The 16,408-nt window shown below is 38.6% G+C and overlaps 1 protein-coding gene across 1 annotated transcript in view; it reads left to right on the forward strand.

Moving 5' to 3' along the window:
* The window catches only part of ALKAL1 (ALK and LTK ligand 1), a 47,882-nt gene extending 45,753 nt beyond the window's left edge, over positions 1-2,129 (forward strand). The window contains exon 5 of the mRNA XM_038392330.2: positions 1,512-2,129. The gene's annotated coding sequence lies outside the window, so the exon portion shown is untranslated. The remainder of the gene's footprint in view (positions 1-1,511) is intronic.
* Positions 2,130-16,408: the final 14,279 nt, after the last annotated feature.

A 16,408-nucleotide genomic window follows, 5' to 3' on the forward strand; every position in this document is an offset into this window, starting at 1 on the left:
CAGAAGTGGCCCCTGATTTATGGACCCAGCTGTCGTAATTCACTTGCCAAATGGATAGAAAATGAAGAGCTGATTTGGAGGTTAGAAGGGCAGGCAATGTAAGCAGCTTCCCACTCACCATGTTCTCTTTAACATGCATTTGGGCTTTCTTTAAAAAAAAAACAAAGTAAGCATTAGAGGAAAAAAGTAATACAGACAGACAGTCGAAACATGGCCCAAGTCTTCCTTGGCTCCCTCTCCTCTCCCATGTTCTATCCTCCTACAGGGGAGATCAGAGCCTGCTCTGTGTGCCCCCTTTTCCAACCCTAGTACCTTACAGCAGCTGAGGCTTTTCTCTTGGGGAGAGGGGAAGGGCAAGGGGTATGTTTGACCCACCTTCCTCTACCCTACCGGCTACCCATCATGCAATGGGGAGTGTCTTTGCTTGCTCCCTTGCCATCTGTCTTGGCAGCAGTGGGCAGAACTGGTGCTTCTCCTTACCCCATTAGTTGAGGATTTAATTGGTGTGATTGCTTCTTCCCCTCCTGCTGGCTCAATAAGGTCAAAGGTAGTGCTCCCTACAGCAGCTGACAGAGAACCAAAATTATTGTTGTTCCTGTCTCCCATGTAGGACCTGCTCCTTGTGTTACATCTGCGAGAGCCCTTTTGGGTTCCTTCATGGCACCAACAGCAGGACTAACCTCACCACAGATATTTAAGTACCTTCCTCCCCCCCCAACATAAAAAAATAGGCCCATTTTAGGATGTAAGTGACCTTGATAATTTTGTTTAACCAAAACAGCAACTGCAATACAGGGGAGCACAAGCTTGTTCTTCCCCATGCTTTACATGACCTGGGAGAAAAGGGTGGAGTGGTATTTGTACATTATGGCCCAAGTTTTCCTTTGGAAATCCCAAACACTCTTTCCAAAAGTGTATTACACCAGCCTTTCCAGGAAGGGATGTACAAAGGTTTCCTCTGTTTCCATTTCAGGACCATGGAGAAGTCTATTGATGTGATACAATATGTGTAGATTGCCTAGGTGACGTGCTAGCTTGGTTACAAAAATGACAACACTGTAAGGCATTTAGGAGCATAGTTAATATGCAGTATGCTTACGTGGTTGCAATTACAATCTTTATAGTTTTGTTTCATAAAATTTACTATGGTTTGTTGCAGAACAGTACACAATGGTACTTAGGAGTGGCGATAATAAAAATTTAAATGGCAGCCAATGAATAGAAATGCATTTGTACAGTATGCATAGGAAACTTTCTTGAAAGGTTCAGCATGCACCACTAACTTTTAAGCCTCTTATCACCAATAGTCAGGATTTGCAGATGCAAACCTCATTAGTGCTCAACTAAGGGGGGCAAGATCCACCTGCACCACAGAGTTAATCTAAAGGTTTCTTCAAATCTAGAGGTTTATTTAGTTCACACAAAACTGTAATTTGTAAACAGATTTGGATTAAGCAGACCACATCCGTGTTGCACAGCTCTGAAACTAGGTATGTTTGTTCTTCTTGCAGTCCTTTCTATTACAAGAGAACTCTGATTTGCCGAGAAAGTGCCTTTAAATCTTCCCCAAGATAATAGAAAAGTCATCTTGTATCTTTTTGATTTACAGCATTGTTTTGTTACTAGATGCATTTTATTTTCATATGTTGGACATTCCATATTTGTGTGAAGGAAACATTATTTTATTTTAATTTGTAAATTTGTTTCCTATAGCTCAAATAAGCCAATTATTTAAATATATTGTATATAAAGAATAATAATATACTAATTAAATGTTATCATATGCAGTGAGTTGGTAAGTTTTTGCTGTTGATTTTCTTGTTCCATTGTATTTACACCATTTTGCTCAGGCTCCTACTTTCATTATTTGCACTAACTTGAAATGCAAATGTCTATGTAACTGAAATCTGAATAAGCTGTAAGTGGGATGTTCTACTTTCAATGGAAGATATTGTATATTATGAAGCTTTGTTAATATATATACTTTATATATTATTGCGCATAAAAAAATAATTCCCAGAAATGCACCGTGCTTTCAGGAACATTTGTACAGCTATTCTGGATGATCATCAGTTACATTTGTACTGGCACTTATGGAAAGAGTTGCAAATAATGTAAATACTATAAAAGACTGGAAGACTGCAATGCAGTTTTGGTGGAATAAAGAATATAAAAATAACCTGTTTCTAAGTTGTTTTTATTGACACCTTGGATGGAGTTGGCACTTACTACAGAGATAACATAATACTTTAGATGTAACAGAACACTAATGTAATGCTGGAGAACTTGAAAGAAAATTTGGTTAAGAGATCTAACCCTTGATTTTATATAGCATAAGACTTTCACAAAGTTTGCTTTCTAAGAGCTAAATTTGCCTATGTGTTTAGTCTGCAGGTGATTAAGTATGTGAATGCAAGTACAGAATGCACCTAAAGTGCACAATGAACACGGCACCTAGTATAGGGCTAAAGATAGCATCCTGACACAGCCCACAACAGTAGCAATATTTTCACAAAAGTAATGCCAGAGATCAATATAAATGTGCTACAAGGCGCATGCTTAGAACGAACAACCCCCTACAAACCCAGCTGGCAGCCACCCAGAACAAGTGCAATGCACCACAGCAAGCTGCAGTAAGGACAATGCAGTAGGCCAGTTCAATATGCCATCCTGCCCAAGAAAAGCAAGATTTGCATTACACAGGGTATACCGCACTGCATGTATGTGCTTCTGCTGCTGCTGCTCTGAAGCCTCTTGGACATAGTGTAAGAACTTGGACAATAATATAACAAGTTCAGATATTTTAGAAAAATCTCTAACTACTACATCTTTCTTTAATGATTGAAAAAAGAAAAGGAGTACTTGTGGCACCTTAGAGACTAACAAATTTATTAGAGCATAAGCTTTCGTGAGCTACAGCTCACTTCCGATGAAGTGAGCTGTAGCTCACGAAAGCTTATGCTCTAATAAATTTGTTAGTCTCTAAGGTGCCACAAGTACTCCTTTTCTTTTTGTGAATACAGACTAACACGGCTGCTACTCTGAAACCTTTAATGATTGAGCAGCTCCAGCAATTAAGGTAACATTTGGTCTTCCTTTATAAATTCATGTTGTTGTTGTTTCTCAAACTTTTTACGATCACATCCCACTTTTGTCAAAGTGAAGAAGAGCTCAGGCCCTGACCTGATGTATGATGGAGACAATATTCTTATTGATGAAATGCTTAACTATGAAATTCTAGGATCTTTTTCCTGAGACATTTCAGTGAGACAGATGAGCTTGCTTCTTTGCACATACCTTCTCTAGTAGTAGAAAGACTGCCCCAAACCGAAATTGGACCATGCTCTTCTAGTTTTCCAACAAGCAATGAGGCAAGATGGGAGGGAAATTGAGTGATCCCAGGAGTTCTGGGATCAAAGAATAGGGGAAGATCAGAGGCTCATGGGGAATACCTTTCCTCACTCCAGTCAGTTTTCAGAGAGCTTCTATGCATCCATTCTGTTCTGTTTACCTCCCTGCTAGAAAGGCCAACAGGCTGCATCTTTCTCCTTTTCAGTGACTCCATATGACTGAAAGCCATGAGCAGAAGAGAAAATACTGTCTCCCAGACATGAGTTTCTGCATCATAGCCATGGGTAGGAAGAGTCACTGCAGGAAAACCTTGCCCAAGCCCTGCTGGATGCATAATATCCAAGGTCATTTCAGACATGTAGACACACATTCAATTTAAAAGAAAATCCCATGCAGTTTCTTATTTTCAGGCTGAAGAAGCCTGATCTGGGCTATTTAATGTCATTCTTGGCTAACCTATAATAATATAGTAATTTGAAGGTCTGTAACTAAATCATAAGCTTTGCCTCCCCATGATAGGAGGTAAAGACCCTGATCCTTGACTATCAGGAAAATGGTTAATTGCCTTTCCATAGGAAGGGGCACAACTATCTTCTTTCAGTGCAGGGATAGTCAAGAGAGGGTGGAAACATATGTGGAGAAGGGAAGTCCCTCCTTCTCACACTCAGATGCTGGGGTTGAGAGAAAAAGGATGTGAGTGAACTGAATGAGGGAAGAAACATAAGCTTGTGAGCCCTCAGGACTGAGACCAGGAAGAAACTAAACCTAAGAATCAGCCTTTCAGCTTTCTTCTGGTGCCTTGGCTGAGGTAAGTCATGTTTTGCTGGGAACCTTGGGTGAGGAGAAGATTATTTTTTCTGGTTAGCCTTTGAAGGGCTAGGACTCTTAGAGCCTGCTATCTTGTGATGAGCTGGAGTTAAAACTAGCCTTTCCCAGGCTGTGAAACACACACCTACTGTTTGACTTCCCCATGTGGCCACCTTCTTACCACATTCCTTCAATCCAATTGTCTGATACAAACCTAAACAGATCAGAGTAGAAATCTGAACTCATATTCTACTACATGAAGGGCACCCCAGAAATATTTAGATGCAGCATTTTTCAATCTCAAAGATGGTAAAATTTGTTCCTGGGCCACACTTTCAAGACCACAGGAGTCTCGATTGTGCCTGCATATACCACTAACTGCATACATATACTTTATAGATATATTTAGACACTATTCCTTTTTAAGTTTGGCCCTTAATTGCTTCAGTCTTTCTGGGATTCATGTGGTTCCATCAACTACCTGGAGTTGGGACTTTCAGTAGTGGGGCATCCAGGCATTACCCCCCTTTTTTGCTTCAGTCTTTTTTGTGGAGACTCCCTCTGTGGCCTGGAGCTTGATACCACCCACTTTTAATCCCTGCCCTGAGTGTATTGAGGAGCCAACATTTGGAGGAGCAGTCAGCTTTCATGGTGATAGCATAGGTAACTGTTATGAGGCAAAGCGAGCAAGCAAAAATTACCAGGAGCTGAAATGGAGATCAGACATTTATTTGCCAAGAGAACTGCTGAAACAAAGCACTGGGTTACTTTTGCTCAGATGCTAGTATGTAGATGAAGAAATCAGTCTTCATGATGAAGTATTAAAGGAAGATCAAAGCAGCTGCCAATAATGACAGGGAGGTATGATGCACTGCAAGGCACTAGAGCACAGAGACAGAAAGAGGGCCTAGAAAGACTATGAAAATATAGTAGAGCAGCTGGAGGCAAATGCTATACAATGTGGACAGTGGGGCTATATAGTAGGTAGGAACACGTGGAGGTCATATAGAAAAGCTAACGCAGTGCAGATGCATAGCCACAGGGAGCTTTTCCCCCCAAGCCTGGCCTGGAAGGATCTCAGTGGAATGTTCAGAGGACAGCATTTGTGCCCTGCAGGGGATTGTATCAATATCCATTAGTGGGCCCGGCTAATGCTCTTTCTCCACTACCACGGCTCCAGAGGTCAACATGCTATAAGAGCAGTGCACGTTCTCCTAATCTCATGCTAGGGAGCTAAGGCCCAGGAATGAGCATCTTGGCAGATGGTACCAATCGAGATTTTTTTTTGTCCTTTTAACTTTCTCGTTCCTTTAGAATGCAGAAAGAAAAGGCTGTAGTCCAAGTATGGATGGAAATATAACCCAGAGGTTACAGAAATGTGTATTGGCTGCTTAATAACAAGTATATATATTCACTTCCCAGCAGGAGCCACCTTGACCTTAATGAATGCCAGTGGTATATGAATTACAGAGGCATCAAATAATATGGCAAAGTAATGGGGCGGCTTTAACAGTCTAAAAAGACAAGGGAATTCTGAAAAAATCTTGCACAATACTCTGATGACAACCCCTTGTGTTTAATCATTGCATCCTATGGTGGGAAAACAAGATAGATAACATGGTTGAAATACATGTATTGTAAATATATAGCTACTGTATTTTTACCTTATTACAATCTATGGGTCTCATTTTATGACCCATTATTTACATTATGTGACCCATTTCACCTAAGTGATCAATTAACCTTTTTGCATAAGTAAATGTTGGCACGACTCATCCCGATTCCTGAACAAATGTACAGAATACAGGAAAAAATAAAATTAATGGTGCTGTAAATCTGGGAGTCTAGGGAAATGTTTCTTCTTTCCAATTACATGAAGTCCATTTTACAACAGAAAGAGCTTTGTTTTTTTTTTTGATATTCAGTCCAAATATGCCACACAAAGACTAAGCCACATGTAAAACCTATTTAAAGGCTACTCACAACTTTGAAGCAGATCTTAATAGGTGAATAGGGCCTCTCAGAGGGTGCTCTAGATTGGGTGAATCTCAATCTCAGAGCAGTTTAAACACTTTAAATCTAAAAACTGCTTAAACTGCTAAGCCACTCCTACAGCAGATTAGGAAAAGCTATAGTTTAGATCATTGCTATAACTTCAACATGTATTGGTATTTAAAAGTTCTAAAAGTTTAAAATTGAAAACTCCTTAAATGTGCCATGAAAATACATTAATATTGACAGAAAATTTCTAATGGATGAGTGCCACTGCTAACTCTAATGATAAATAATTGGTTGCACTTGCTTAGATTCTTTCATTCAAGGATCAAGAAGTTACTAAAACTCCTTGCTCCAAAAGGAATTCAAGAAGTAAAGCAGTAAAAACTGACACAGAATGAAAAATTATGAAGCATAAAATAAATGTATAATTCAGAATTCAATAAAATGTTTATTGCCATATGTTGAAAAAGACTGGAATTTGTTGTTCTGCTTCTTGGAAGTACTGCAGTCGTGAACTTAAAGCAATAAAAACTTCATTGAAATTCACACACTGTCAGAGTTTCTGTTGTATACATGAGTTGTGAATTACAACTAAGTTATATGTTTCCCACACCATACAATATTCTCTATCCATTCCTAAATATACTTTACATGTTCTAGGTCATACTGTGCCACAAAAATTGGCAATATGTTATTTTAGTGAATCAATTAAAATAAGACATCACATTCTTTGTTGCATAGATGAATTTTTAAAATTTCAGTTGTCTCCTTTGTCAAAATCGCATATGTATGTTTGGTCCAACTGAATGAGTTTTAAAAATTGGAATGAAATATCATACTTTCAGCACTGCACAGAAGACTTTGCCATGCAAATATGATTTCTGGGCACTTGAAACTAAAACAAACAAACAAAAAAACCCTACAAAATCCCTGCTGAGCAAACAAAGTTGTATGGGCAGAATCAATCTTGTGGGGTAGCGTACTATCAGAAATATTTTAATTTATTAGAAGAAATTATATGATGGGCCCTCCTCCCACATGCCGTTGACTTAAGTCTCTACTAACATTAAAAAATATATATATCAACATCTGCCTTACCAAACAACCTACTATTTTATTTTTATTCTCTCTTGATCTACATACACTGTAAGACATATAAAAAAATTGTATAAAAAATTGTACTCAGTTATTTGTTTCTTATTTTGTCAATTAATTGCTGTTAAGACCTTCTCTGACACGTCATTCCCATTTAGCCATCTGTGTTTGGCATCTCTTTAACATATGTCTTGTCAGACATATTAAAATTACATAAGCTAGAACACTGTGAGCAAATCACCTCTGACACCTTAAACAGAATGATTTTTTTCTAGATTGTGTCTATGGATGCTGTGAAACATCAAATTATATTAAAATCTAAAAAGAAAAGGAGTACTTGTGGCACCTTAGAGACTAACAAATTTATTAGTTTGTTAGTCTCTAAGGTGCCACAAGTACTCCTTTTCTTTTTGCGAATACAGACTAACACGGCTGCTACTCTGAAACATTAAAATCTAAGCTACTTATTGTCTAGAAATTTTAATTTAGACATATTAATTTTGACATATTGAGTTGAACATATTATAATCTGCATTCAGTGTGCTCTGTGCCTTCTTCAAGGTGCTAAGAATCCTCAACTCCCAATGTGTGTGAGGGAGGGGGCAATGATATTTAAAGAGTGCAACTACTCAATGTAGATGTGCACATTGGATGGGATTCACAAAGGTACTTGGGCACCTAACTCCCATTGAAATCGATTCCTAAATACCTTTGTGAATCCCATGCTGTGTGTTAAGTGAGCACAGATATAGATGTGCAATTGCATGTGCCTAACTTTGAAAATCTGGCCAGTAACACAATTTCAAGACCAATCAGATGAGTAGTGTGAATTATTTTGAAAATACATTGACTAAATATTCCATATTTTTATGTGTCAGGAAATGGAGCTTAAACTTGTAGTATATAGGATACATGTGACCCTATCTCCCTATATTCTGCACAAATTCTTCTCAGAGGAGCAGTCCCTTTTTCCAGAGTCAGTGGTCCTGTTCTTTTATATCCTAGATGTTGAAATACACAAGTAGTTGTACTGAGCTGGTACATGCAAGTATGACATAACTATACTTCTTACTTTTGCCACATAACCATGACATCTGAATAAAACCCACACCTTTCATAGGAACATAGGAATTGTCAGATTTGTGGTTCACAACAGTGGCTAGTACCAGACTTTCAGAGGAACACTTGCAAGAAACACTTGAGTGGTTATAACTTGATCATAGGCAAAGCTTCTTCCCAGCTCCCATCAGTTATGACTGCATTATGCTCTTAAGCATGAGGGCTTATTCCATATTTTAAACAAACAAACAAGCACTCTCTTATCCTATCTAATGTAACTATGGATGTTCTCATCCATACAAGCATCCTATCTTCATTTGAATTCTATGAAGGTCTTGGCCTCCTGGATACCTTATCTTTGGAGAGAGAACGAACCACAGGTGAGCAATGTTAGTCACATTATTTAATGCAATACTGGAAGGTGCCTTATTGACAAAGGTGGCATAAGTACTTACATAGAATATTACACACACAATTATTAAGGCTGCAAGATCAAGCACTCATAAATTAGGAAATACCAGAGTTAAGGTTGCCTGTTCATCCTTAATTCAGTTCCTTTGCACACACGCATTATGCTAATCTCATGTACTTTGCCCCCCCCACACTCAGGAGAAATGGTAAAATGGAGTGCCCAATTTGCCTTCTGTACACCATTCATTATCTTATACACAGATCATGTTCTCTTTAAACTAAATACTGTTCTAGGAAATGAGCTGTTCCTGCAGGCTAAGAAGGGGAAGAGAGAGTCTTGTTAGGTTTTTGTTCTTTATTTATTTATTCAGGAGGTAGATAGCAATTGCAGTGATGAGGACAATATAAATATCTTCACAGATAGTAGAGACACAATGTGGGTGAGGTAATTTCATTTATTGGGCCAACTTCTGTTGATGAAAGAGACAAGCTTTCAAGCTCCACAACCCTGAAGAGCTCTTTATAAGCTTGAAAGCTTGTCTCTTTGACTAACAGAAGTTGGTCCAATAAAGCTATTACTTTATCCACCTTGTCTCTCTCATATCCTGGGACCAAGACAGCTACAACAATACTGCAAATAGATAGTAGTTGCATAAATTCATTCTAACCACTGTTTGGTATTCTGATATTTACTTTCTTTTGAGAAACACATTTAAAGCACTACTCAAGGGGCACTGCACACCTGTTGAGATTTCAATCAAATGCAAAGAAGGTTACATCTAGGCCAAAGAAAGAGAATTTAACTTTTTTAAAAAGCAATAACCCTAACATATATATTTTTTTAAAATAAAAAAGAGAAGAAACCCATTTGGATCAAAATGCATGCACGCTTTTAAAGAATAATTATTGTTTTTTAAAAAGGAAAGAAATCCACTCCGCTAATAAGGAGATGAAAAATACCTTCCATTTTGGTTACTGTGCTTAGAAATATATTAGTACTGTTCCAAGGGATACCTAAATCATTATGCTTTCCTGAATCATAGGTAGGTTAGATCACATGACTGACACATACAAGTGGATGTTGATAATAATCATACAATTATGTATATAAAAATAGGATCTGAGAATTGTAGGTCTGCTAGTGTTTGTAAAGTACCTCCTCATATAGTCAAAAAATGGTAGCAATAAAACCTTGCACTTTGTTTGTAGGACTAGTAATAGCTTCCCCATGATGAAGGAGATATATGTCTCTCTTTCCAGCCATTCAAGGCTTAACCCAATTGTCCACAGATGTAAATCAAGAATAGCACCATTGGAGTAATCGGAGATAAATGTATGCAAACTTAAAATATAGGCACGCAATCCCTGTCAAACATATAATGCTGTTGGCTTCTAAAATATGTAGATTTTTGTAACCATTCATAGATGGATAAAGGGATCAAAGGAAAACTAGTTGTCTGAGGGGTAAATTGAAACCTGTTAATAACATACACACTCTGAAAAATTTTGCCCCAAGTGACTTAGAAGCCTAAATCTCATTGAATGTCAAAGGGACTTGAGAGCTTGTGAGGATTTTTACCCCATATCTTTTGTTATTGTTAGCCCCAAACTGCACTATGTCTAGACTGAGTCACCGCAACAGTGCAGAAGAGCCCTTATCCTATTTTTCTTTCTCATGGAGCTCCATTATTTGGATTTCATCTTAATGTTTAGTTACAAAGATTCATATAGATTTAACTGAGTTTCCTGAGGTATCAAAGATTTTGAATAGGTGAACATATAATTGCAAATTTTGCTATAACTGGAATTGGACAAGTAAGCTTGTTTGTGATGCAGGGAGAAAAGAGACTCTCTTCTAATCTTCTGAGTCCTAAATTTGGGTGGTTTTGGGTTAGAGTTCTGTTTTGCTGAGAGATTACTCCATAGGTAATCTGGTAGAATTTTACTAACAGCTTTTATCCTCAGATATGGAAATTTTGGCTGCTAAATTCCCTCGTCCCTGGTGCTACACTCAAGTCACTATGGGTTATAGATGGCCTTTGACAGTTAAGAGAGTAGAGACTGCTACAGAACAGGTGACAGAAGTCTATTTAAATGTGAGATATAATTTTGCCATGTCTGTGATAGAAGTGAAGTATGGCTTCTTTGCCTCAACTTGAGCATTCACGGTCTCCCACAATGGAACTATACTGGGCAGTGGACAGTCTAGTTAATCAGGGTTGCCTTTTTGGAAAAAAAAGTTTTTAAAAGTGTGTCATTTTTTCATTTACCAATAGCTGTTTATTTTTAAAAAGTAATTAATTTTTTTGGAAAAATAATAAAAAAGAGGTCCATTTCAAATACTTTGGAACAATTTTTTTGAAGATTTTAATAAAAATAGCATTTTCAACCAGCTCTGCTCATTACAAATGTGTTCTCATGTTGCAGCACAGATAAAATTGCTCAAATGCAGGTTGGGCTGTCTGTCTTTATCGATACAGGGTGTATTTTTGAGGGAGCAAATGTTGACGCTCTTCTGGTTGAGTTTTGAGCAGTTTCACTCAGTGAGATGCCATGGGTGTTCTGCTTCATAAGTTGTGAGATGGACCCTTGATTCTCCTGGCTGCTGAAGGCCATTGGGAAAGTCATGGGTCCACTGTTGATTGATTGAAATCACCAATAGGTGAGACCTATGGAAACACCAGTTGTCCTTAAGGAACTGCTATGAAGCTTCTGCTCAAGAAAGCAGCTCTTGACATGGACCATTTTGCCAACTATTGTCTTGCACCTAAACTCCTTTTATAAGGAAAAGTCATTAAGGAAGTTGTGAAGTTGTGACAGATTGGTTGACTGCTGGTTTAATGAGCCCTCAGATAGCTTCAACTCCAGTCAATTTTGTTGTAGTTTGAGGTACAGTATTGAAACTCAATGACTAGGTCAAACAGTCCAATCTCTAAAGCAATGGTTGAAGATATTAACACCAATTCTTTTAGATCTATCAGCATCCTATTGACCAGAAGAAAGCATGGTGGTTTATGATAGCAAAAATTCCAAATTCATGACTTAACGCCTTCCTCCTCACTGCCCCCCCCAATCAAAATTTGATGAGCAAAAAGTTAAAGGGACAGAACCAGGAAAAGGGGACAGTGGCTGTAGGTCCTTAGCACCCTACAGAGAGCAGGTCAGTGGGGCCAGGCTGCTGGAGCAGGAGTACAGGATTTGTTGTCATTCCCGAGCATGGGGCACAGACAGTGGCAAAGTTTCTTCACTTCCTTGCAGGGGGTAAAAGCAATGGGAGCAACAGCAACGGCAATGGCAAACATTGTTCTTGCATGGCTCAGATCCTATCTTTGTGAAAAGGTCTGGAGTGTAGTGTTGGGCAATTGCTTTCCTGCCCCAGGTGCATTCTCAGACACTATGGTGGTATCTGTTCTGTTAATTCTCCTGCTGGACATGTATATGAGGCCATTGACAGAACTACAAGACGATAAAAGCTCCTGTGTATTCATCATGCTGGAAACACCCTGCTCCACACTTCCATTGCATCTGCCCCAGCTGCAGCATTAGAATAAATAATTCAATGTCTACATGAGATTGGGGCATAGATAAAGGCACCATCCAAACAAGTCTGTGGAGTCTGGATTGAGGTCATGAATGGAAGTATGGGAAATCTAGGAGGAGGCTAGCCATATGGGGGGTCTTAAACTTGACTGAGTTGCTCATTACTAGTGTCTCTGCCAGATTCATGCCCTGAGGGAAATTAATTCTTGCTTTAAAGGCACAATTTTTTAACAGGAAGTCTGATTAATCATTGGAGGAAACTACCAAGAGAAGTGGGGGATTCTCCATCTTTTCATGTCTTCAAACCAGACTGGAGGTTTTTCACAGTTCAGGGCAACTGCACCAGTATTCCCCATCTGTTGTCCCTCAAGGACACCCACTTGCTGTTCCTGGCTCCTTGATCACCTCTCTTGGGCAGAGATCTATGTCTCTCTGATTGCTGAAAGGGTTTTTTTTCTAGGCTACACAGTTCCCTGCCTATATTGTGATATCCCGAGCAAGCCAGACTGCCTAAACGGGTGAGCATCTACACTTTGGTTTCTCTTTGAAGGCTATGAAAACCTGTAATTGCCAGCAGTCACAAGTTAGCACACAGCTCGTTCTAAGCAAGCACATTTATTCTTAAGGTGAAAACATTACAGAGAAAATAAAAGTTCCTAGATGTATGCCAAAAGCTCACCAGAGGTCACCCATCAGCCTTAAGTAGGCCAAAGTGGGGCTTAAGTAAGCCAAAGTATTTCCTACCCTTCCCAAGAAAGGTTGCAGCCCCCCTTGGATATAAGGTCCTGAGTCAGTCTAAACTCATGCTATTTATCCAAAAGTCCATTCCTTGTCTGTTGAACTAGTATATGCAAGTCTCTCCAAGTGATGATACTTCTCTGAAGGTGTTACAACCTGAGATAACTTGCCCAAGCTCTCTCCCCACCACACAGAGTTCATAGTTTCTGAAGGAAACTGCATGCATCCAATGAAGTGAACTGTAGCTCACGAAAGCTTATGCTCAAATAAATTTGTTAGTCTCTAAGGTGTCACAAGTACTTCTTTTCTTTTTGCAGATACAGACTAACATGGCTGCTACTCTGAAACCTGAAGGACTGTGGTCACCCTGATCCATGGAATTACATGCAATCCTTGGCCCACAATGATATATAAACTTAATAGAGTAAAATCTCCCAAAGATATTTCAAGAAACTGCCATTTTGGTCACAGATTGTGTTTAGCTAGACACAATCTCACATGCTCAATTCAGGAGTACTGGATGAAGTCCTATGGCCTCTGTTACACAGGAGATCTGTCTAGATAATACAGCTGTCTCTTCTGGCCTTAAAGCTTATGATTCTGACTGATTATCCAGGTGACACAGTTTGCTTGAATTGAGTTCCTAGCCACCAGTTCAGGCTAGTCTGCACTAGGGTGACCAAATGTCCCAATTTTATAGGAACAGACCTGATATTCCAGGCGTTGTATTATACAGGTGCCAATTCCCCCCCCCCCACACACACACTCTCTTGCCTGATTTTACACACTTGCTATCTGGTTACCCTGGTCTACACTCTTGTTACACTGATGTTGGGGAAGATTAAACAAATCTGCAGTGATGGAGAGGGCCAGGAAGGCTATGAATTGAAGAGTTTCATGTGGTTACTTAGCAGTAAAACATTACGTGCTACTCCCAGCCTGTTTCATCTCAGTGATATGCACCTCTTTAACAGTGGTTCTGATCTATACATTTTTTAAATGTAGTATTGAATTGGCTGGATGGTTGACTGGAATCTATAGTTAACTTGACAGTTAAGTCTTGAGGGTTGTGGCATGCTGCTATTTTTTATTATAACTCCTTACTTGAATTAAATATTGCATAAAGGCTGGGACTCAGGGCCCCATTATGTTAATCACAGTACAAACATACAGTAAAAGACTCAATAAATTTACAATCTTGTTTGAAAGAGACATAAAAGTAGCTTATGCAGGACTGCTAGACTGTCTGAACTAGTACTGAACTGGTTCTGGCCAAGACAGACTGCAAACCGTAGAGTGGAATAAAGCAAGATGTGTTTTGAAGGAAGGGAAAACTGAAGTTAAAGATATTTTTTAGTATTTTTAAAAATATATATATTTAGAGGAAAAAAATGAAGCCCAGGCTGGTTCTGGATTTTAAGCAGAGCACTGACTATTCCTAGAATTCTTTAAAATTTAATTATTTACTTTTAGATTAATAAAGGAAGATGAAATGCAGATGCCAGTATTTCAAAATGGGGAGGGATGGGGAAAACCTGAAGACAATCACATTCTTGTCAGAAAAGGGGAACAAGGGAAGTGAACCTGAAGACTAGCCAGACATCAGGTTCAGATGGAATCCATCCTAGAACTCTGCAGGCAGTGTCAACAAAGACTGGAAAACATTAACGAAACTATTTTAAATTAAAGGTAGGGGCCAATGGACCAGATGGAACCTGATGTCATGGTTAATAGATCCAGGAAAGGGCCCAAGAAAAGTGCAGCTCTATAAGATCTATTAAAGGGGTAAAATATGTAGAATGTAATATTTTTTCCCCAGAAAATGAAGGGTCAACAAATGAGCTGTGTGAAACCCTCTTGGCTCAGCAATTGACTGCTGTATCTTGGCTTTGTGACAATTCTACTTTGGCCAAGAAAAAAAGGGGCTGCTTTTTCTTTGTAATTTAAGACTGTCTTCTTTTTTCACCTTTGAACTTAATTTTGCCCAGCAGAGGGAAAAAAGCATTAATATCATCATCATTAATTTGTTTAGCGCCAAAAATGTGCTTCTGGCCCACAGTGACAGGGAACAACAAGAAATAATAATTACAAAAAACACTTCACTTCTTCAGGGGGAAGAGAAGAATAGCATGCTTTTCAGTAGGCTCCTTATTCTTTTGTGGATTAGTGGGCGCATACAGCAAGACATCAGTCCAGCTGATGCTCTGGCCAGGCTGGAAACACTACAATACTTTACCACAACATGTGCTACAGCCTCAATAAATCTCTCTGGCATACACAAATGTTTATTGAAGCTGCAGATGCTAAAGTTTACTGGGAATTTTTACGAAAGCTGGGTGCAACATCCTCTCATTGTCCCACATCCTTTCCTCCATGTACACCTGGAATCCCATTGTTGATTCCTGCTTCCACAGAGTGATCTCTACTCTTCCCAGAGGCATTGTACATGCAAATTTATTAGTATTCTTGCCATTTTAAGGATGCAGAAGTCTTTTTTCCTCTGGTAAGAATGCCATAATATTTTACATGATGCTTTTGACAACATCTACAATATACATTAGGATGACTTAATAGTTACATTATAATTACAAATTTGTATTACTGTAGTGCCTAGGAGCCCTAGTCATGGACCAGGACCACACTGCCCCTCAGGAGCTTGTTCATGAATTAAGATCAGAATAGACCCCTATGAACATTACGATGTACATAGTCAAAACTCCATTGCTCCTTACAAGAAAATAGGCTGGTCATACTTAAATTACTTTACACTATATTTGCATAAATTGCAAATACTTAAGACAATTGATGGCATATTCATGTTATCTAAGGCTTTTTACACACTGTACTGATGAATACATTTCAGCATCTCAAGGATACTACAGCATTAAACATGTAATAAAACAAAGTCTCAAAGGGCAATACTTCATGTGTGTGTGAGAGACAGAGATGCAACTTATTAAACTGGTATATTTTCACTGATGCCATGGACATCCTTTTTATAGGTCATTTAAAATATAAAGCTTTACAATATATAAATAATTATCTGCACTTTAAAAGATTTCTAACCCCTAGAAACACGATATTTTACAGTTTATTAAAGTAACTGCTTTCTTTGTTTTAGGAAAGCTAGAATAATCTTCAATTTGAAGGATTAAGTTACTTCATTTCTTTGGTTTAATCCTGTTTATGCTCAGATTAAATCTTTCTGAAAATAGGTGTCACAATCAGGAATTAAGGACAAATCCAGCTGAAAAAAAATGGTTACCACTATTTTTAATTGAGCACCACTGAGGTACAACACATAGAAAGACACAATCTTGGTTTCAAGAAGCTTAAATTCTGAATAGCCCAGACAAAACAGTTCTTTCTCTTTCTCTCTCTCACACACACACACCAGCAAACTGGATGA

This window comes from Dermochelys coriacea, chromosome 2, assembly GCF_009764565.3.
Source record: "Dermochelys coriacea isolate rDerCor1 chromosome 2, rDerCor1.pri.v4, whole genome shotgun sequence".
NCBI lineage: Eukaryota > Metazoa > Chordata > Testudines > Dermochelyidae > Dermochelys > Dermochelys coriacea.